A 22,534-nucleotide genomic window follows, 5' to 3' on the forward strand; every position below is an offset into this window, starting at 1 on the left:
TGTTCCCAACACCCCTGCATATTTTATTATTCTTAAATTAATAGGCTTTAATTTAAATAGATTTAGGCTTTAAAAAACTGAGCAGATAATATGCTCATATCTTTCCCCTTCCCAGTTTCCCTCATTATTAATATCTTGCATCAATGTGGTATATTTGTTACAGTGGATAATTGATATCCACTGTATATATTATTGATATATTAGGAAAGCCTTGAGTGCATATTAGGGTTCACTCTTCATACAGTTCTATGGACTGAAGTTTTTTCTTTAAGATTTTATTTATTCATTTCTAGAGAGTGGAAGAGAGGAGAAAGAGAGGGAAAGAAACATTAATATGTACTTTCCACTCATATACCCCCAACTGGGGACTGGCTTAGAACCCAAGCATGTGTCCTGACTGGGAATTGAACTGGCAACCCTTCTGTTCACAGGCTGGCACTCAATCCACTGAATCACGCCAGCCAGGTCTGGACTAAGGTTTTTATTACACAGTTATAGAATTGATTATCCCCAAGAAATGTCTGGACTAAATCAACCATTTAAAGTAACTGAATTGCCTTCAAACTGTCCATGAAAATTATAAAGTTGAGAAAACAGCAGATCATAATAAAATTTGCTACTTCTGGTATACAGGAGCAACTGAAATTATTTGTTGCCCAAAGTATAAGAGGGGTTGTTGATGTAGGAGGGGGCTGGATGCTGCACAGCCAGTGTGGGCCCAGAACAGGTAGAACTGACTCTTCAGGGAATCAAAACTTCACTTGCACAGCTGTTGCTGAGGCAATGGGAGTGGAAAGGAAAGTGCATAATTTTCCTCAGACATAATTGGGGTCAGAAAGTAATTAAAAATACTTACATAAAACTAATATTGCTGGCAATCTAATTAAACAGAAGATTTCTCAGTAGTGGAATGGGGGCTGAAACCTCTGCCAGACCATTACCTCACTGCTGCCTTGCATCTCTTTCCAGAAAAGAGCCAGATGCTAACTAGTCAAATCCTCTAGTACTGGAATCCAGGAGGTGGTAGTGGTGGGGGAGCAGAGGTCATTTTCCTCAGGACATTTGCAACAAGTCAGAATTCAATGTCCCTCTCTCTTCTCAACAAAGCATTGAGCCTTGTTTCCTACATGCACAAGGGATCAGTCATTGTCATAGCTTGCCAATTCAGTTCCTAAATCTGCCACATGATTTGGAGAGACCGTGTTGACTGCTTTATATTCAACGTTGTCACCAAACAGCCTTTATTGAACACTTAGGCATGTCGACACTGATCTAGGCTATAAGCACCCAGGCCCCTGCTTCATGATGCTGACCTTCCACTGTGAAGCCTCTAAGGATACTGTGATCTGCTCCTTATTTGTTTATTTACAGGGGCTCAACCTTCCTGCACTGCATACTATGTGTAACCAAAAGGACACGTCCCTTTATACACACACAAACATAGTCTGGGTTTCTTCAGAGTGCAACAGATCTGAAATTGAGTTATAAGCTTCCAAAATACCAAATATTAAACTTATCCTGATTGTGTGGTCAACCCCCTCCTAAGTGAGTGGAGAGTGCAGATGCTGCTGACAGCTTCCTCCTGATGTCAATCACTTTTCACCCACGGACTTGCATACCTTCTCAGGACAAGAATCAAATTCTCAAGAACAGCCAAGAACCACCTTGACTTTTTATGATACTTAATCTGAAAAAAAACCTTGCAAATAAATCAACTAAAATAATAATAAAAAAACTAGGAGAAAGGACTACATAATTAAAATATACATATTTAATTTCTATGGAAAATGATACCTGGTAAGAGTTCCAAATACATATCTCCCTTTCCATGAACATACCTATGAAGAAAGAAAAAAATTGGATAATAACAGCTTTTAATAGAGTATGTTTTCTATGTCAGATATCATGGTAGATGCTTTCAACAGCTTCCTGAGGTTGGCAGTGTAAGCGACCCATTTTATAGAGAGGGACACTTACCTCATCTAGAGGCATGTGACTTATATAGATCATCCCCTGGCAAGGGGAAGATTGGATATTGTGTTCGTCCCTTCCTGCATCCTGATGCTATGACCCTTACCACAGCCACTTAACTAATTATCAGAACCATGGAGGAATTTCCACAAACATGAAGTCCTAACAAGCTGACCCAAGAATTAAACACAGGCTGGCAGGGGTCTGAGCCCATGACTGATTGGGAGGAATTACAGCTTTGGAGAGTGAAGGTTAAGGTACTTCAGGACCTACCTATCTCCTTTACATTCACTGTCCCTGTGTGGTTGTCTGTGCAGATCACTGAGGGTCATATGTCTGGGCTTTGGTTATTTTTTAAGGGTGTCCTAGGGGGCCAGCCATAACTTCCCTGGTGAAAAGATGAAGGAATCAACAAGCATAAATTGGAATTTACAAAACTGTTCTGGAGATGAAATGGACACCTTAGGGAATATGATAAAAATATTGTAAAAGACAAAAGATTTATATGATCTGAAGAGAAACTAGAGTGATCAATAACATTGTAATAAGAACAACTGTTCTCTTCCAGCCTGAGACACAGCAATTGCCAGCTTAGTTCAAGGGAAGCATTACTTTCCTCTCTTCAGGAGTGGCTGTGGCCCAGAGCCAAGGCCATGGTTAAGCCTGTCATGTTCTCCAGGACTAAGGCCATGGTTAAGTCTGTCCTGTTCCCTACATTGACCAGAGAACCACACTCTCATAACTTATTAACCTCTTTATTTTATGCCATTCTCCCACAAACCCTCTCTTTCTAGATACATTGAAGGGAACAAATTCCAACAACTGCAGACCAGAAAGCAGGGGGCAATAGGGAGTAGCACTTGATTCCCCAGTGTTTTCCTTGCCCACCACCCCTACATTCTAGTCTCCATGCAGTAGTCACAGTGATTCTTTTAAACTGTAAGTCAGTTAAGGCTGCTACTCTGCTGGGGCACCTCCACCAGCTATCTGCTGCAGAACAAAAGGTTTTTCCCCTACTTCCTTCACTCCTGACACTGACAGCATCTAGCTTCCTCAATGTACCAGGTGAGTTCCTGTCTGAGCCTTACTACTTGCTCTGCCTTCCTCCTGTGATGTTCTTTCAAGTGTGTGCAAGCTTTACTATGCCAACTGCCAGTGTGAACAAGAATGAGTTATCTCCATCATTTAGTAAATATTAGAAACTCAATTTCTGGAATATTGGTAATACAAGGAAGAGTTTTGGATTGAACTAGAGAGTTGGGTCTTTCTGACCTTATGTAATCTCTTGAGAATACTCAAGGGTGATTCAATGAGAGGGACACAAACCGATTTTCCCTCCCTAAGTGATCCAACAGAGAGATGAAGATACCCTGCACATGTTAATTCAATAAATACACACTGACTATTTGAGACAATGAATTAAGAAATAGGGATATGACACAGAACCAGAGAGTACCTTTCTCAAAAAGCTCATCATCTAGCTGAGGGAAAAAGTGTTAGTTAAGTGGTCATAGAAATAATTATAAAATATCATGATAAGTGCAGTGAAAGTGAGATGAAGAGTTGTAGGAGATTTACCTGTTAGGGAGGTCAGAAAAGACTTCCTGAGAAAGGGGATATTAGACATGGGATATGAAAGATGAATTGCAGAGACGTCAGAGAGGACCACAAGATTTCTGGCTGGCAGTACATGATGAATTATAGTAAAATTCAATGATATGGAAAACACCAGAAGCTGAGAAGATTAGTGTGTTCAGGCTGGGGAAAATAAATTCTGCTTCAGACTTAAAATTTAGACTCTTAAATTTAAGAGTAATATCTGTAGATAATTGGATATTACAGGACAGAGCAAAGAGAATATACAGACAAATATGTGAAAATCAGAGGAGTGGTCTCTCTCCATACAAGTCATCACATGGATGACATGTATGGTAACAAGCCTTAGGTGTGCACAAATTCATCTGAGAAAAAGGTGTAGATGGAAGAGAGGGGCCTAGTTACAACTTTGAGGACCTCCAATATTCCAAGTTTAATTAGATGAGGATGAACATACTAGGAAGGAAGACAAATTTCCAGAGCGTTAGAAAGAAAAGCAGGAGAATGTGGCATGAATGAAGTCAAGAGGAGTACTTTGTACTGGTGTGGCAACATTTTTGTAAGTCCAAAATTATTTCAAAATATATAGTAAAAAAACATTTTGTTAGGGCTTGTAGAAATGGAGGAGGGGGCCCTCCCAAACTTGGATAATTACATCCAATCTGCAGAGACCTTCCTTGATTAATTGGTGGGAATATATGGAAATGTAGCATACATTTAACAAGTCGGTAGCATTTCTTTAAAAAAAGAGTGTTAAGAAATTAGATGACCTATCATTTTTTTTAAACAGTTTACTTCTTTGGTTATGTTTTACTTGTTTGTTTGCTTTGTTGATTAGGTTCCTGTTAAAGGTGAGATCATATGGTATTAGTCTTCCACCGCCTGGCTTATTTCGCTTAGCATAATGCTTTTCAGCTCCATCCATGCTGTCACAAAGGGTAGGAGCTCCTTCTTTCTTTTTGCTGCATAGAATTCCATTGCGTATTGGACCATAGTTTTTTGATCCATTCATTTACTGATGGGCTCCTATATTGCTTCCAGCACTTCGCTATTGTAAATTGTGCTACTGTGGACATTGGGGCACATAGGTTCTTTTGGATTGGCGTTTCAGGGTTCTTAGGATATAAGCCTAGCAGTGGAATTGCTGGCTCAAAAGGCAGATCCATTTTTAGTTTTCTGAGAAAATTTCATGCTGTTTTCCATAGTGGTTGTACCAGTCTGCAATCCCAGCAACAGTGCACTAGGGTCCACTTTTCTCACAACCTCTCCAACACTTGTTGCTTGTTGCTTTGTTTATGATGGCCATTCTGACTGGTGTGAAGTAGTATTTCATTGTGGTTTTAATTTGTAGCTCTCTGATAGCTAGAAATACTGAGCATCTTTTCATCCTCTGGATGTCCTCCTTTGAGAAGTGTCTGTTTAAGTCCTTTGCCCATTTTTTTAATTGGGTTGCTTGTCTTAGAGTGGAGTTGTGTGGGTTCTTTATATATTTTGGAGATTAACCCTTGTATGAAGTATCATTGGCAAATATGTTTTCCCATACAGTTTGTCCTCCTTTTATTTTATTATTGTGTTCTTTAGCCATGCAGAAACTTTTTATTTTGATGAGATCCCATTTGTTTATTTTTTCCTTTATGTCTGTTGCTCTACGGGACATATCAGTAAAAATGTTGCTGTGTGAAATATCTGAGATTCTCCTGCCTATGTCTCCTCTAGGACTTTAATGTTGTCATGAATTTTATTTAAATATTTTATCTACCTTGAATTTATTTTTGTGTATGGTGTAAGTTGGTAATCGAGTTTCATTCTTTTGCATGTAGCTACCTGTCCAGCTCTTCCAACACCATTTGTTGAAGAGGCTATTTTTACTGCATTTTATGTTGCTGCTCCCTTTGTTGAATAGTAATTGACCATAGAGACTTGGGCTTATTTCTGGGCTCTCTGTTCTGTTCCATTGGTATATGTGTCCTTTTTTATGCCAGCACCAGGCTGTTTTGATTACAGTGGCCTTGTAATACAGTTTGATATCAGATATTGTTATCCTTCCTACTTTGCTCTTCTTTCTCAAAATTGCAGCAGCTATTCAGGGTCATTTATGGTTCCATATAAGTTTTTGAAGTGTTTGTTCTGTGCCTGTGAAATATGCCATTGGTACTTTTATAGGTATCGCATTGAATCTGTAAATTGCTTTGGGTAATATGGCCATTTTGATTATGTTAATTCTTCAAATCCATGAACACGGTATATGTTTCAAAAGATGCTGAAATTGAGAACAGACTGACAGTGACTAGAAGGGAGAGAATTTCAGGGAAAAGGGGGAAGGATTTGCAAGAACAGGTATAAAGGACACATGGACAATAACAAGGGGGGGGTAGAAATAGGAGGGAGGTGCGGAGGCCTGGGGAGGTGGGCTGGGACGGGGGTAAAAGGCAGGAAACTGTACTTGAACAACAATTAAAATAAAAAACAAATAAACTAAATAATAAATAAATATACCTTAAATATAGAAAAATAAAAAAAACAGTTTACTTCTTAACATAATAGTAATTGGAAGCAGTGATAATCTGTAGGGAAATGAAAAGGGGAATATAAGCTTTGAAGAGTTAAACAGGCTCTTTGAACAAGATGTAGAGGGAAATGGCCCTCATTAAAACATACTTAATTGAGAATACTGAAAAAATTACTGTTAGTATGTTTCATTCAGAATAAGATAGGTTAGAAACCAACTCCAAATCCTAGTGGCTTAAAAGAGCAAAGGTTTGTTTATGGCTCTAGTGCTACATGTGGATGTTGCCAGAGAGCACTGCTCACAGTGACCATTCTGACTCCACTCCTTCTTGACACTTACCTCCCTGGTTTCTGCAGCAAAAGGCTTCAAGTCAGTCACTGTAGCTTAATACTGTCACCTGGGGGCTATACACACCACAACTGCTCATGCTTCATTAGCTACAAGTAGGTGTATAGCTGTGCCTAACTTCAAGGGAGTATGGAAGTATCCTTCCTGTGTGTCTGAAGTAAGGAAATCAAGAACAGTAGTAAATTGAACCATGCAATTTAAGGTTTTACCACATAGTCAATAAAAATTATGCCATTGTGGCAGAAATAGCCAATTGCTTCTTCAATATCCATTCTCCTCTATGTTCCTACTAAAAGAATCCAGGTATTCAACTCTACAGATGCTCTAACAGCTATGGGTGAACATGTGCTCTAATTTTGACTGCTTAGATAGAAACAAAAGTTGCTAGGTGGATCTTCAAGCATAGCCACATTATTTCTGATGATTCAACAAGGCTGGATTGTGCCTCTCGCCCTCTGTTCTTCATCTCACCATTCATTATCCTTTTTCCATCTTGGAATTTGTACACAGTGCCAGAGACTAAAGAAGTCACCCTGTAGCTATGGTACAGAAACCTTATGCTAAGAAGAGTGGGTCAGGATTACAAGTGGGGCTTCAATCCTTGTGACACTCTGAGCTTCTTATTAGCTGTGGGCTGTTTCATGCAAATTACTTGTTACTGCAGAGATAAGCCAACAGTTTTTAATCTTTTGGTACTGGAAGACAAACCCAATCCCAAAATATGCAAATAACATATTTATCTTGCTATAAATAATAAATAATAACTTATCCATAGAAGTACCATGATGCTGACCATTTGGGAAATATTTACAAGTTGTTGAATTATTTTAGTTTTACCCCAAGTAGTTAAGTGATATATAATTTTCTATAATAAATTTAGAATAATTTTTAGTTTTTGAGCAAATTCCATATGGTTTTCAATAGTGACTGCACCAGTCTGCATTCCATCCAACAGAGTACTAGGGTTCATTTTTCTCTACAACCTTGGCAGCACTTGTTCGTTGATTTGGTCATGAGGGCTATTCTGACCAGTGTGAAGTCGTATCTCTGTGTGGTTTTCATTTGCATCTTTCTGATGGCCAGTGATGCTGAACATCTTTTCATATGTCTCTAGGCCCCCTACATGTCCACCTGGAGGAGTATCTGTTCAGGTGCCTTGCGCATTGTTAATTGGGTTCTTTGTCTTCCTGGAGTGAATTGTGTGAGTTCTTTATATACTTTGGAGATCAAATCCTTGTCCAAGGTGTCATTTGCAAATATATTTTCCCATGTGGTTGGTTCCTTTTTCATTTTGCTGATGTTTTCTTTAGCTGTGCAGAAGCTTTTTATTTTGCTGATATTCCATTTGTTTATTTTTTATGTAATGCCCTTTGTTCTAGAAGATATATTGGTGAAAATATTGCTGTGTGGAATATCTGAGATTTTCCTGCCTATGTTTTTTCCTCTAGTAATTTGCGGTGTTATGACTTATATTTCAGTCTTTTATCTGAGTTTATTTTTGTGTATGGTGTAAGTTGGTGGTTGAGTTTCACTTTTTTGCATGTAGATGTCCCACTCTCCTAATACTATTGGTTGAAGAGGTTATTTTTACTCCATTTTATACTTTTTCCTCTTTTGTAACATATTAATTGACCATAGAGACTTCGGTTTATTTCTGGGCTCTCAGTTCTGTTCCACTGGTCCATGTGTCTGTTCTTATGCCAGTACCAGGCAGTTTTGATTACACTCTCCTTGTAATACAGTTTGCCACTAGGTATTTTGATCCCTCCTTTGTTCTTTCTCAAAATTGCTGCAGCTATTCAGGGTCATTTGTGGTTCCATATAAATTTTTGAAATGTTTGTTTTATATCTGTGAAATATGTCATTGGTACTTTAATTGGGGTTGTGTTGAATCTACAAATTGCTTTGGGTAGTAAGGACATTTCAATGATGTTAATTCTTCAAATCCATGAACATGGTCCATGCTTATATTTGTTCATGTCTTTCTTAATTTCTTTCTTCAATGTTGTATTGTTTTCTGAGTACAGGTCTTTTACCTCCTTGGTTAGGTTTATTCCTAGGTACTTTCCATTTCTTGTTGATGTATCAAATGTGATTTTTTTTCCGGATTTCTGGTTCTGATATTTCATTATTGGAGTGCAAAAGATGCCTTTGATTTTTGAATATTAACATTGTATCCAACTGTTTTGCAAATTCACTTATTAGGTCGAGTACTTTGTTGTTGTTGTTGTTGTTGTTGTTGAGTCTATAGGATTTTCTAGGTACCCTGTCATGTCAACTGCAAACAATGACCATTTTCCTTCCTCCTTTCCCATTTGGATGGCTTTTATTTCTTGTTCTTGTTTAATTTCTGTGGCTAGGACTTCCAATACTATGTTGAATAGAATGGTAAAAGCAGACATCCTTGTCTTGTTCCTGATCTTGGTGGGAAAGAGTTTAGCTTTTGCCCACTGAGTTTGATGTTGGCTATAGGTCTCTCATGTATGGCCTTTATTATGTTGAGGAATGCTCCCTCTATTCCCACTCTGCTGAGTGTTTTTATCATAAATGGGTGCTGTACCTTATCGAATGTTTTTTTCTGCATGTATTGATATGTGATCATGTGATTTTTGTTTTTGCTTTTGTTTATGTAATGTATTATATTTATTGACTTGCTATTATTGTACTATCCTTGCATCCCTGGGTTGACTCCCACTTGATCATGATGTATGATCCTTTTAATGTATTTCAGGATGTGGTTTGCCAATATTGTTGAGGATTTTAGCATCTATGTTAATCAGCAATATATGCTTGAAGTTTTCTTTCTTTGTTGTATCTGTATTTGTTTTTGGGCTACGGATGGTGCTGGCTTCATAAAAAGAGTTTGGGAATTTTTCATCTTCTTGGATTTTTTTAAGTAGTCTGTGAAGGATAGGAGTTAGCTTTTCCTTAAAAGTTTTGTGGAATTCTCCTGTGAAACTGTCTGGTCTAGGGCTTTTCTGTGCTGGGAGGTTTTGTTTTATTTTTCAATTGCTTTGATTTTGTCAGCTGTTAGTAGTATGTTCAGGCTTTCTGCTTCTTCTTCGTTCAGTTTTGGAAAATTATATTTCTCTAGAAATTTGTTAATTTCACCTAGGTTTTCAGGTTTCTTAGCATATAGTTCTTCATAGTAATTTCTTACAATCCTTTGTATTTCTGTGGCATCAGCTGTATCTCTTCTCTTTCATTTCTGATTGTGTTTATTTGTGTGCTCTTTTTTCTTAATGTGTCTGCGGAAAGGTTTGTAAGTTTTGTTTATATTTTAAAAGAACCAGATGCTGGATTTATTGATCCTTAGAGTTGTTCTTTTAGGTTTGATGTTATTTAATTCTCCTCTGATCTTCGTTATTTCCTTCCTTCTACTTGTTCTGAGCTGTCTTTGTTGTTCTTCCAGTTCTTGTAGGCATAGGGTTAGGTTGTTTATTTGAAATGTTGCTATCTTATTTAGGTAGGCATGTATCACTATGAACTTCCATCTCAGGACTGCCTTTGGTGTGTCATGTAAGTTATGGATTGTTGTAAGTTCATTTTCATTTGTTTCCAGAAACTTTTGGATTTCTTCCTTGATCTCATTATTACTCATTCATTGTTCATAGCATGGTATTCAGTCTCCACAAATTTAAGTGTTTTTGAGTTTTTTTCTTGTGGTTGGTTTCTAGTTTCAGTCCCTTGTGGTCTGAGAAAATCCTCATCATAATTTCAGTTTTTTTGAATTATGTTGAGACTTGTTTTGTGTGCTATCATGTTGTCTCTCTTTGAAAATGTTCCATGTGCATTTGAAAAGAATGTGTAATTTGCTTTTTTTGTGATGAAAGGTTCTATATATATCAGTTAATTCCATATTATACATGGCAATGCTGCAATATCCTTGTTGATGTTTTGTTTGGAAGATCTATCCATTTTAAAATAAATAAAATTTTAAAAGATTTTATTTATTTTTTTGAGAGAGGGGAAGGGAAGGAGAGAGAGAAGGAGAGAAACATTAATGTGTGGTTGCCTCTGGTTTGCCCCATACCAGGGACCTGGCCTGAAACACAGATCCCTGACTCGGAATCAAACTGGTGACCCTTTGGTTTGCAGGCTGGTACTCAATCCACTGAGTCATACCAGCCAGGGCGATCAATCCATTTTTGACAGTGCGTTGTTAAAATCCCCTAGATTAAGTTTGTTGCTGTCTTTATCTTTCTTGAAGTCCTCAAAGATTTTCCTTATATATTTGGGTGCTCCTATTTTGGGTGCATATATGTTTATAATGTTTGTCTTGATGGATTCTTCCTTTGAGTATAATGAATTGTCTTTTTGTGTCTCTTCATTTGGATTTTGTTTTGAACTCTATTTCATCTGATAATAAGTGTTGTTACCCCAGCCTTTTTTTCTGTCTGTTTGCTTGGGATATTTTTTTTCCTATTCTTCACTTTCAGTTTGTATAGGTGTTTTGTTCTGAGGTGGGTCTCTTTTCCACAGCATATGTTTGAGTCATATTTTCTCATCCATTCTGCTACCCTATGTTTTGTATTTGTAATATTTAATCCATTTACATTTAAGGTTATTATCAATAGGTACTTATTTATTGCCATTTAACCCCCTTTGTACCTGTGTTCCTGTCTATCTCACTACGTTTCTTCCTCTTCTTAAAGCAAACCTTTTAGTATATCTTGCAGTTCTGGTTTGGTAGTGGTATATTTTTTCAGCATTCTTTTGTCTGGAAAACTCCTTATTTCACCTTCCATTTTATTCGGGAGCCTTGCTGGGTAGAGTAGTTTTGATTGCAGACCTTTGTTTTCCAGTATTTGGAGTATTTCTTGCCATTCTCTTCAGACTTATAATGTTTCTGTTCAGAATTCAGCTGCTTGCCTTATCAAGACTCCCTTAGATGTTACTTCCTTATTCTCCCTTGCTGTCATTAAGATTCCCTCTTTGTCTTTTAATTTTGCCATTTTAATTTTGATGTGTCTTGGAATGGGCCTCTTTGGGTTCCTGTTGTTTGGGACCCTCTGTGCTTCCTGGAGTTGTGTGACTTTTTCCCTCATGGAATTAGGGAAGTTTTCCTTCATTACTTTTTCAAACAGGTTTTCTATCCCTTGCTCCTCTTCTTCTCCTTGTGGTATCCCTATTATGTAAATATCATTACATTTTGTGTTGTTCTGCAGTTCCCTTAACCCCTCTTCATTCTTTCTGAGTCCTTTTACCTTTTCTTGTTCTTTCTGGGAGGGTTTTTTTTTCATCTTGTCTTCCAGCTTGCTGATTCGATCCTGAGCTTTATCTAACCTGCTTTTGATTCCTTGACCTGTGTTCTTCAGGTCAGAAATTGTATTGTTCATTTCCTCTTGGCCCTTGTGGATAGTTTCTATTTTCCTTTTCATGTTGATATAGTTTGTAGTGAGTTCACTGTAGTTTCCCTGTAGTTTTTGGTAATTCTCTGTGAGATCATTGAGCTTCCCTATAACCATTGCTTTGAACTCAATATCTGATGGTTGACTTGCCTCTATTTCATTCAGCATTTTTTTCCCCGAGGATTCCTCCTGTTCTTTCATTTTGTGTTTGTTTCTTTGTCTTCCCATTGTTTGTGAGACTCTCCTTGTTTGCCTCTGCTTCTTAAATTGATCTGATTTTAGTCCCTGATTTTGTGGTGTGAAATCTATAGTATGAGACCTGTGACATTCAGTGGTGAAGTCTCCTTGATCTCCTGAACATGCTGTCCTTGGATGCCCTTTATGTTGGCTCCCTGGAAGTAATTGGGTTTTTATTGTTGTTAAGTCATTCTTTGGTGAGTCCTTTTCCTCCACCTGGTTGACTGAGGTTTATTCCACCCACCGCATTTTGTTTGCTCTTGTGTTGGTACTGCCAGAACAAAACCACAAAACTCAAGGAACAATTCTATATCTTTAAAATTATCTCCCCTTGCTGTTACAGAACAAACAAGGGGGGCCTGGGATGATATACTATTATTGAAAGAAGCCCCCAGGTCCATTATGTCCACTGCCTGAGGAAAGATGTCTCTCAATGCCAGAGATTTGTGAAAAGGAAAGGAAATGTTTATTTAATGCTATACAAATTTAAAGTAGTGACCTAATGTCTTAATCAAAAATCCTAAAGTCCCTTAAAAGACCCACAAACAGACACAGTCCTTCCTTCCTTCCCCCTTTGCCCAGTCCAGAGTACTGTATCTCAGGAAAGGAAATAGAAGTCCATGGCTCAGGCAGTCCTCTGGTTATTCCCAGTTAGTACTCGATCTCGACTGGGAGAACTCCCTGGGTTCCCGGCACCCTCAGCTGAGTCACTGGGATCTCTGCTAAAACCAGGTGGTGGTTCCCCCTTCTAAAGCTGTGGGGGTCCCCACTCCGGCAAAGGCACGTGGTCTTCTCTCCCAGGGCCACGGGAGTCCCCATTCAGCCAAAACCATGTGCTTCTCCTTCTGCGCAATGGCTGTAAGGGAGGGGGGAGGGGGTTGCCACTCTGCCAAAGCCAAGTGGCGGTTCTCTGCTAAAGCTGCATGGTGATTCTCTCTCTCAGGGCTGTGGGAGTCTCCATTCTGTCAAGTCTGCATGGTTCTCCCCCTCCGGGCTGCGGGAGTCTCCACTCTGCTAAAGCTGTGTGGTTCTCTCTACAATTGCTGCTGCATCTGGGTTTAAATCCCCGTGCCAATCTTCCTCTGCAGCCCCATTTCCGACTCCTCCCACACTCAGCTTCACATGCCAGAGCTCATACCCTTCCAGCTTTAGTGGACTGCCATCATGAGTCTGGGCAGGTGTGGCCCCAAGTCCTGGAGCCAATCATCTCCAAGCTCCCACGCAGGCGCTGTAACTCAGGGGACCTGCCCCCCAGTTACGTTTTGGTGGGGAAGTTACTTCCATTCCCTTGGCTCTGAGCACGGCCACAGCTATTTAACATATCTAAGCGACAAGCCAAAGGCTATAGATATGTTAAATGACCACACCAGAGGTTAGCTGCAGGGGTGTCGCTATGAGAAACAGCTTTCAAAAGCCCTGCTCCATGTGTCCCTTCCCCCAGCCCACACCTGGGGAATGGGGGTGAAGACATCTTAAAATCTCCTGGACACCTTAAGTTCTGGACCCCATTTCGAATGCCTATTTGGGGTTCCCCCTCTTGGCTGCACCCTGTAACATCACCATAGAATCCTACTATTAACAGCAAATGAAATAGTATTAATAAGGTTGTAAAGAGATTAAGGCTATTAAATTAAAGGAGAGAAATAAACTGTAGTATAAATTCTAGTGATTTAATATACACAGACTTGCTGGACAAGAAATAAATGTTAGAAAGGTATGTAGGATGAAAATGTCACTAATCAAGGAATAGACCACAGTGGATTTAGGTAGCCTCTAGTATTTACCACATTTTTTCTTTCTTTTTTTTTTCCCTCTATTTGCCTCTAGTGATGTCAGATGTTGATCCCACCTCACCTTAGGGAACCTGACTGCTAGGGACCTACTGTCTCTGTTTCTTTCAGTTATCAATCTAGTCACTCAGCACTCAGTAGTGAGGCTTAAGCCCCATATAGTGGAACAGAATCCCTCCTGGTGTTGGTACTATAGTTTCCTCTGAGGCTGCTGCTGCTCAGAGGGGAGTTGTCTGCCTGAGCAGGGTGACTGCTGCTGTAGGGGTGATGACTCTTCACTGGGATCCCAGTGGCTGCTCTCTCATTTTGCTCCCCGAAGCCTCCATTCCAAGTCTCTCCTCAACCATCTTGAGTCCACTCTGCCTCCCCCTCCCCTTTTCCAGGGATCTACTCTCTGTGGCTGTCTCCTTAAATTGTTAATTTAGTCACTCTGCACTCAGTCAGGTTTAAGCAGCACAGAGCCAGGGCAGAATCTCTCCTGGGGACAGGGCTATTGTTTTCCCTCAGGCTATTGCCCAGAGGGGAGTAATCTGTCTGAACATGATTGCTGATGTTGCATGGAGGATTTCTCAGCACAGAAATCCTGGTGGCTACTCTTTAATCTTTTTCCTCAGAGCTTCCCTCCCCAGTCTCTCCTTAAGCGTCTCAAGCCCACTCTGCCCAGCTTTTGCCAGAGATTGGAGTACGTGGCTACAAAATTTTTTTTGTGTGTTGGCCCCTTAAACAGCTCCCTGCATCTCTAGCTATCCATCTTTGGTGAAAAACAACCCTGCCATTTTTTAGCCACTGGTTGCTATCTGTATACTTTTGGGGGCTCTGGTGTTCTAGGCTGGGGATCCCACCTTAGGGTTTAGACTCCACACTTCTCAGGGGAGTCCAACAAGCTACTTAATTATCTCTCAGATGCAGCCATCTGTGGGTGCCCAGACAGCCCTCTCAAGCCTCCACTGCACTCCTTTGAAACACATTGTGCTGAAGCTTATTCTTCTGTCTGTGCAAGGTTATAAGTCTTCTGACTCACTATTCCTCAGTTGTTTGTTCTGGGTGATTTCTCCACAATTTAGTTGTAATTCCAGATTGGTTTTGGGAGGAGGTTAGTGTGGCTTCCTTTCACTCTTCATCCATCTAGCCTCCTTCTGTTTCAGTTCTAAATGATACCTTCTCTGGGTAGAGAAATCTTGGATGTAAGTCATTGTTCTTCATGACTTTGAATATTTCTTGCCAATCCCTTCTAGCTGCAAAATTTCTTTTGAGAAATGATCTGACATTCTTATGAGGATGCCCTTGGGTATAATTAACTGGTTTTCTCTTGTTGCTTTGAAGATTCTCTCTTTATATTTAACATTTGGCATTTTAATTATGATGTGTTTGTCATGGACCTCTTTGCATCTATTTTATTTGTTACTGTCTGTGCTTTCTGGACTTGCATAACTATTTCCTTCACCAAATTAAGGTAATTTGCTTTCATTACTTTTTCTTTTTTTAAAAGTATTTATTTATTTATTTTTAGAGAGGGAAGGGAGGGAGAAAGAAAGAGAGAAAAAAACATCAATGTGCGATTGCTGGGTGCCGTGGCCTGCAACCCAGGCATGTGCCCTGACTGGGAATTGAACCTGCGATGCTTTGGTCCACAGCCCGTGCTCAATCCACTGGCACGGAGGGGTTGCTTTCATTACTTTTTCAAATAGATTTCCAATTCCTTGCTGTTTCTTTTCTCCTTCTGGCATCCTTCTAATGTAAATGTTGGAATTCTTAAAGTTGTCCAAAGGCTGATTACATTATTATCACTTTGGGGGGCTCTTTTTTCTTCTTGTTCTGATTTTTTGATTTTTCCTTTTTTTTGTTCCAAATCATTGATTTTATTCTTAGCTTCATCTACTCTACTGTTATTCCCCTGTAATTTGTTTTTTATTTCAATTAGTATATTCATAATTTCTGACTAGATCTTTTTTGTGTTGTTGAGGTCCTTGCTAAGTTCCTTGAGCATCCTTATAACCAGTGTTTTGAATTTTGCATTTGGTAGATTGATATCTCCATTTTGTTTAGTTCTTTTTCTGGAGTTTTGATCTGTTGTTTCATTTGTGCCATGTTTCTTTGTCTACTCATTTTGGCAGACTCCCTGTGTTTTTGTCTATGTATTAGGTGGAGCTACTTTGACTTTGTGTCTTGGCATCATGGCCTAATGTAGGGTCCTGTAGGGTCCAGTGTCACAGTCTTCCCTATCACCCAAATGGGGTACCAGAGGTGCACTCTTTATGTGAGCTTAGTATACCCTCCTCTTGTAGTTGATCCTTAATTGCTGTTGGCAGGTCAATGGGAGGTATTTATTCAGGGCAGACAACTTCAAGGACCAGCTGTGACTATTGAACACCAACTTCTGCCCTCTGTGAAGGATCAGCAGTTCATGGGAAGGGGGGTGGTTCTCTGACATGGTCTATAGCTGTTCATTGGGCATGCAGGCTCTGGGGTTTCCTGGGTGGTGCAGGCCAAGGTCAGACCCTACCTGTGTTTTGCCTGGGGCCACCCTGCATGAGCTATAAAGCAACCTGGGATGGCTGCTACTTGCTGGGGTTTGAGATCCCCAGGCAAATCCAAGCTGTTAATCTAGGCTAGCTGCTGCTAGTGCCAGACTTGAGGCCACTTTTAAAAAAGTACAGGGCCTGAGTACTCACTGAGGCCAACTGTTGCATGCTTGAGAAGATTTTGCAAAGCCTGAGCCAAGACCAGCCATTTGTATGGAAACTTCAGTGGGGTGGGCCTGTACATATGGGTGGGGGAGAGTTTCAGAGGATATCCCTGATGGAGCAAACAGTGTTAACAAGATTGATGGAGTCTCAAATATGCACCTGCCTGTTAGTTCTTTGGCCTTCTGGGAAGAGGGTTCAGAAAAGGGACGATGGCCTCTGTCTATTTTTTTTTTTAATCTGGGATACAGCTGAGTGCCAGCTCTTGCCTTGATGTGAGACACATCAGTTTCTCCTTGAATGCCACTGGTGCCTTTCAAGATGCTACCCTGGTGCTTAAACTCAGAGGGATTAAATTTGAATAAGTTGATGTGTTCTTTAAGAAGAACTGCTTGGGACTCCAGAAGTTTCTTCCACTGACTCAATCCCCACTGGTTTTTGCAGCCAGAAGTTGTGGGGACTTATTTTCCTGGCATTGGAACACTGGGCTTGGGGCCCTGGTGTGGAGTTGGGACTCATCTCTCCTGAGATATCCCTTCTGAATTTTTGTCCATCACATGTGAATGTGGGACAAGTTCATTTTGCACTCTGCCTCTCCTACCAGTCTGGATGGGTGTATTTTCCTTAGTTCTGTAGTTGTTGGGCTTCCATTCATCTCAATTTCTGATGGTTCTGAGTGATGGTTGTTCTATATTTTAGTTGTAATTTTGATGTGGTTGTGTGAGGAGGTAAGCTGTGTTTACCTATGCTGCCATCTTGATGGGAAGTCAAAACAATTTTTGAGCCTGCACTTTAGTAACAGAGCTTGAATAATTGATGACAGTGATAGCAACAGGAGGATATTTGATTTCATCGATTTTCTGTGGTGGTTGCTTTGCTAGTCACACAGTGATGGCAGCTGCACATTTTTTAAACAGACAAAGAAGCTGCTGAAGGATTAATTCTCCCAGCTGCAACCTTTTGAAAACTAAAGATCTGGGGATCCTCACACCACCCCAATATCTCAGGGGTGCATACTTTTGAATGGTTCTTAGTTTTCAGGCATAAATGTGACAAAAACTGCCAAGAAAGAAACTTATGTATTCAAAGAGAGTAGTATGTTTTTCTCTAGGGGATTTTTCATTTTATTTTTATTTTTTCCAAGTTGTCTCTTATTTATTGCTTTTTAATATTTTAATTGTTGTTCAAGTACAGTTTTCTGCCTTTTACTCTCCTCCCAGCCCACCCCACCAGCCCTCCACACCTCCCTCCCATTTCTACCCCCACCCCTTGTTTTTGTCCATGTGTCCTTTATACTTGTTCCTGCAAACCCTTCCACTTTTCCCCTGAAATTCCCTCCCCTCTGGTCACTGTCAGCCTGTTCTCTATTTCAGTGTTTCTGGTTATATTTTGCTTGTTTGTTTTGTTGATTAGGTTCCTGTTAAAGGTGAGATCATATGGTATTTGTCTTCCACCACATGATTTATTTTGCTTAGCATAATTCTTTCCAGTTCCATCCATGCTGTTGCAAAGGGTAGCAGCTCCTTTCTTTCTACTGCATAACGTTCCATTGTGTAAATGTACCATAGAGACATGCACTGGTTCCCCTGTAGACTCTTGTTTGGGATTAAAGTGGGTTTCACTCTATTCAAAGCTTTTTTTATTCTTCTAAAACTTTCATGAGGCTGTTTCACCAAGGGAACCCATGCTGGACATTCCAGGAAGAAATAGTTTCTTAATGCATTTTTTCCAAGTGAAGCAGCATATTTTATGAGACAGAGGAATTCTGACTATTGTATTGGTATAGTCTGGATTTTCTAGAGAGTCAGGTAGTCAACAAAATCAAACTCTGGAAATATTGATGGGTGAGTTTGACCCACAAGTTATGGGTCAAGCCTAGATGAATTATGGTGTGACTGCAAAAATATCACTCATGAGAGTACAATTTGAGACCTAATAATGTCATACTGTTCAATCTTTGTGGGTATTTAATGAATGGAATGAAATCAGAGAGAACTTATTAGACTATTTGCAACAATCTGGAACCATAATGTTCTTATGATAGCTTTGAAACAAACTTCAGTTAGAACTCTGTTAATGATCTGGCCAAACTATGGATATCTTTAAACCAGGAAAATCTGTGATCACTCTGTTTGTAAATCAGAGTTCTGAATGTCCCATGGTGCTTTCTTTGCTTCAGAAGATCAAAAGTTTTAAACGTCTTCATTGCCAGAGTGCTATGTTCAGTGATTACACTTCTGTTTTTACTAGTTTGCTAAGAAGCAGAGTTGATTAAGAAAAATTAATGAAAAAGGCAAAAAAGAGAACACTCATTGAAAAAGGTGATGGCTGCCTCCTATTTATTGGTACTAGGGTCTAACTTCCCATAACCACCATTTTGTATCTGCAGAAAGCCCTCAATATGATTATAAGGTAATCATTTTGAATTGCATAGATTGTTTTTATGTCAAGGACTTAAATATCTTGCAAAAATTGTCTCTTTTGTGTTTAGGTATTTTATACCACTTTTTTGGTGAAGCTGATGTGCTTGTAAAATAAAACTCTTTACTAAACAAAGGTTTACAACAATTTAATTTGGTTTATAAACAGTGTAACGTTTCTCCGGTTATCACCCAAAATTTCCCACAAAGAAGGCTTTTCATCCTCCTAGGTATAGGCCTCAGCCTAACCATCCAGGACTGTTTCATTAAACTGCAGCTAAAATTTTACATATAATTTCTGTTTCTTACAGGTGTGATTTTGCAATAGTGGTTAAAGTTTTTCTTTCATGAGTTGAAGCTTTTTTAAGTATAAGAACTTATGTTTACTGAAAACAAACACAAAAACAAAACAAGAAATACAGGGAAAGAGAGAAAATGGTCAGGCTAAGAATTTAAGGCTAAGAATTTAAAAGCAACTTACATTCTACCCTAATACCCACTTAATTAATAGGAACAAATGGCCATTTCTCTCTGCCACAGCTAAAAGGTATTTTTGCAAACGTGAGGAGCAGAATTTATAAAATATGTTGTGTGAAGGAAGAAAGCTTAGTGGGTCTTTACTGAAGACTTTGTGTGCCCAGTGTACCAGTATCTACTGCATGGCCTTGCAAGACATATGGCTTCTAACATGGGGTTCCTCTGTAGATGGGCTGGGAAATAAGTTTTCTTCGGTTGGGTGGGCATTTTCAGGTATTTATGGGTTTTTTTTTACAATGGAGCCAATAGGTTACATATAATCTTTACTACACATTAATGTGCACATTATACTGTACATTAGTTGGGCCTGAAGTGTACCATTGGTAAGACCGAGGAGCAAAACAGCTCTCATAGCCTTACTCTGTGAGGGGATTCAGTGGCTGGAACATGGTCTCTTCAGCTCCATTCATAGCACCAGGTTTGCCATTGCTGATGGGTGATATTTGGTTGAAATTTAGTTTGCTATATGGTGGGGTATACACTTATTTTAGTTTACTTTTAACTTCTGCTGTTGTTAGATGTTTATGCTGCATTTATCTGCTAGTACTTTTCCGCATGTAATAATATTCAATGATGTTAGTCAATGATTTCCAAGGCATAAAATCTTGATATATATCATTGAATTCTTTACCATATTTTTATAGTACCCCTTCAAATAAACTAACTTCAGAGGCTGACCATTCTTCCATTTCATCTCTGCATAAAATCATTCCTCCAAGTGTCTCTTAAATCATTAGTTGAACTGCTCAAATCATAGTTGTGGTTATACAGTGTATCTATAACATGAGACAGAGTGATGTTTGGAGAAGCAGCAGCTGCACTCATATGCAAACTAGGCTGCCTTACAGAATTACTGCAGTAAAGGGCTTCAGCAAATGTCCCACCGGCACATGCTACAACTAAAAACTGGTCAACCTGTTCATCTGTAAGTGGGCTATTTGGATTCTAAACTTTAACTTTCAACTTCAACTCTTCCCTCTCATATGCTTCTCCTTCTAAGAGCATTTCTGGAATTTCTGCATGATATCTAGGTCCCACTCTGATTTCACCTTTGTCAGCTAAGAGCTTATAGACCAACAAGCAGAAAAAGATATCCTCTTTTTTAAAAAAGATTTTGTTTATTTATTTTTAGACAGAGGGGAAGGGAGGGAGAAAGAGAGAGAGAGAAATATCGATGTGTGGTTGCCTCTCATGTGCCCTCTACTGGGCACCTGGCCCACAACACAGGCATGTGCCCTGATGGGGAATCGAACCAGTAACCCTTTGGTTGATAGGCTGGCACTCAATTCACTGAGCCATGCCAGCCTGTGCTATCTTCTTTATGGCAATATAACAATAATGACCCTGTCTCATTCAGTAGGGTAACATTGCATTTCCCCCTGACACGTGTTGCAGGCAGAGATTCATACTGATGTGACAGAGAGTTCCTATGTTTCAACTGATGTTTCTGTTTATCAGTCAAGTGACCTCAACTCTTTCAGATTTTCCTTCAACTTCTTTAGCATGCTTATCTGTGAGCATTATAAGCATGTTGGAAATATCTCATCTATAAAAGACCATCACTTTTGCTTCCACATTGACAGTTGCCGTCTTGGTGAGTGCTCCTGTCCTCCTGATTAGGTACAGATTGCTGGAGGAATTTTCAAAGTAGACATAATTTTGGACATGGTGTACATTGGCCACCATGTTTGCCTGCCACCTTGTCACCTGAGAGGGGAGCACGACTTGAGGTTTCTTAAAAAAAATTGCAGTTATTAATTTTTTGTTACTATTTTAACATTATTGCTTCCTGCACTTGTAGTCCTATAATTGATTTCTTTCCTTACCAGGGTGTTCCCCCCATCCCCACTCCTCAGTAAGATGATACGAAGTTACACTATGGGTTTGTACTAATCTTATATCCCATAACTGCAAAGCATGGTAGATTCTGGGCTTAATTTTCTTTTAAGGCCAAAGAAACTTTTTTCCTTTTTATTTACATGGGTTGTATTGGAAGGTAGTGACAAAAATCAACTTCTTTAGTACTGATTATCAGGGAAGACCCAGAGAGTGTACAGATTGAGATTAGGGTGTGTTGGCATAACTGTATGGAAACCATATGCCATTCTGTACTATCCAGTAAATAAGATTAGGTTCTCAGCAGTACTATGCCTTTATTAACTTGTAAGCCATACTACACAGAGATTTGTATCATAAAGGTTGTTCTGAATTTAGCCCTGTTTGGTGTGGCTCAGTGGATTAAGTTCTGTCTTGTGAACCAAAGGTTGCTGGTTCAATTCCCCATCAGGGCAGAATCCTTGGGTGTGGACCAGGTCCCCAGGAGGGGAAACATGAGAAGCAACTACATATTGATGTTACTCTCCCTCTCTTCCTCCCTTCCCCCTCTCTAAAAATAAATAAAGAGTAAATAAATAAAATAATTAAATAAAATCCTAAAGATAGGTTGTTCTGGATTCAGTAAGTCATTGGCTTGGGTAATTCACCTTAACTTTTATATTAGCAACCATTTCCCCTAATTTCTAATAACAATATCCTATAAACTTTGGCTTAAAGAAGACCCTCTTTTTTTCCATGTTGTGACTTTGTGATGTGGTTGTGTTCTGACTTTGTTCCTCTCACTGTGGTGTTTGCTTCAGCTGTCTTCATATATCAAGTGAATGACAGCTCAGACAGTGAAACAGGATGCTCTCCATGAAATATATAAAAATTTAATTAGAAATTGGAAAATTCCATTGCAGTAAAAAATTCAATTGTAGTAAAATAATTCAATTGTAGTAAAAAATCATTTGTAGTCAATTGGAAATGCCTGTAAGCAGAGACTTTCCAGAGTCAGTACATTTTATCTCTATTTGTAAATACCGCGGGCTTTATGCATCTGAGGGAATGGCAAATGTGACTAAACTTTGTATTTCTTTTCATCCTCAAAATAATTTTTGGATTCTTTCCAGATTAATGAGGCAATTTTGTTCTTTCTATATTTTATATCTTTCTTAGTGTTTCTAAACACAAAATCTATTTTGTTTGAAATCTGGTTGAAACACAATGTGGAATTTTATATTAAGCATGTTGTTGATTGAAAGTTTTATCAAAC

At 39.2% G+C, this 22,534-nt stretch overlaps 2 pseudogenes; one reads left to right on the forward strand and one right to left on the reverse strand.

Moving 5' to 3' along the window:
* The first annotated feature begins 12,864 nt into the window (after window positions 1–12,864).
* Window positions 12,865–18,761, forward strand: LOC114497155 (annotated as a pseudogene).
* A 603-nt stretch (window positions 18,762–19,364) lies between these two features.
* LOC114498008 lies at window positions 19,365–21,129 on the reverse strand (annotated as a pseudogene).
* Window positions 21,130–22,534: the final 1,405 nt, after the last annotated feature.

This window comes from Phyllostomus discolor, chromosome 5, assembly GCF_004126475.2.
Source record: "Phyllostomus discolor isolate MPI-MPIP mPhyDis1 chromosome 5, mPhyDis1.pri.v3, whole genome shotgun sequence".
Lineage (NCBI taxonomy): Eukaryota > Metazoa > Chordata > Mammalia > Chiroptera > Phyllostomidae > Phyllostomus > Phyllostomus discolor.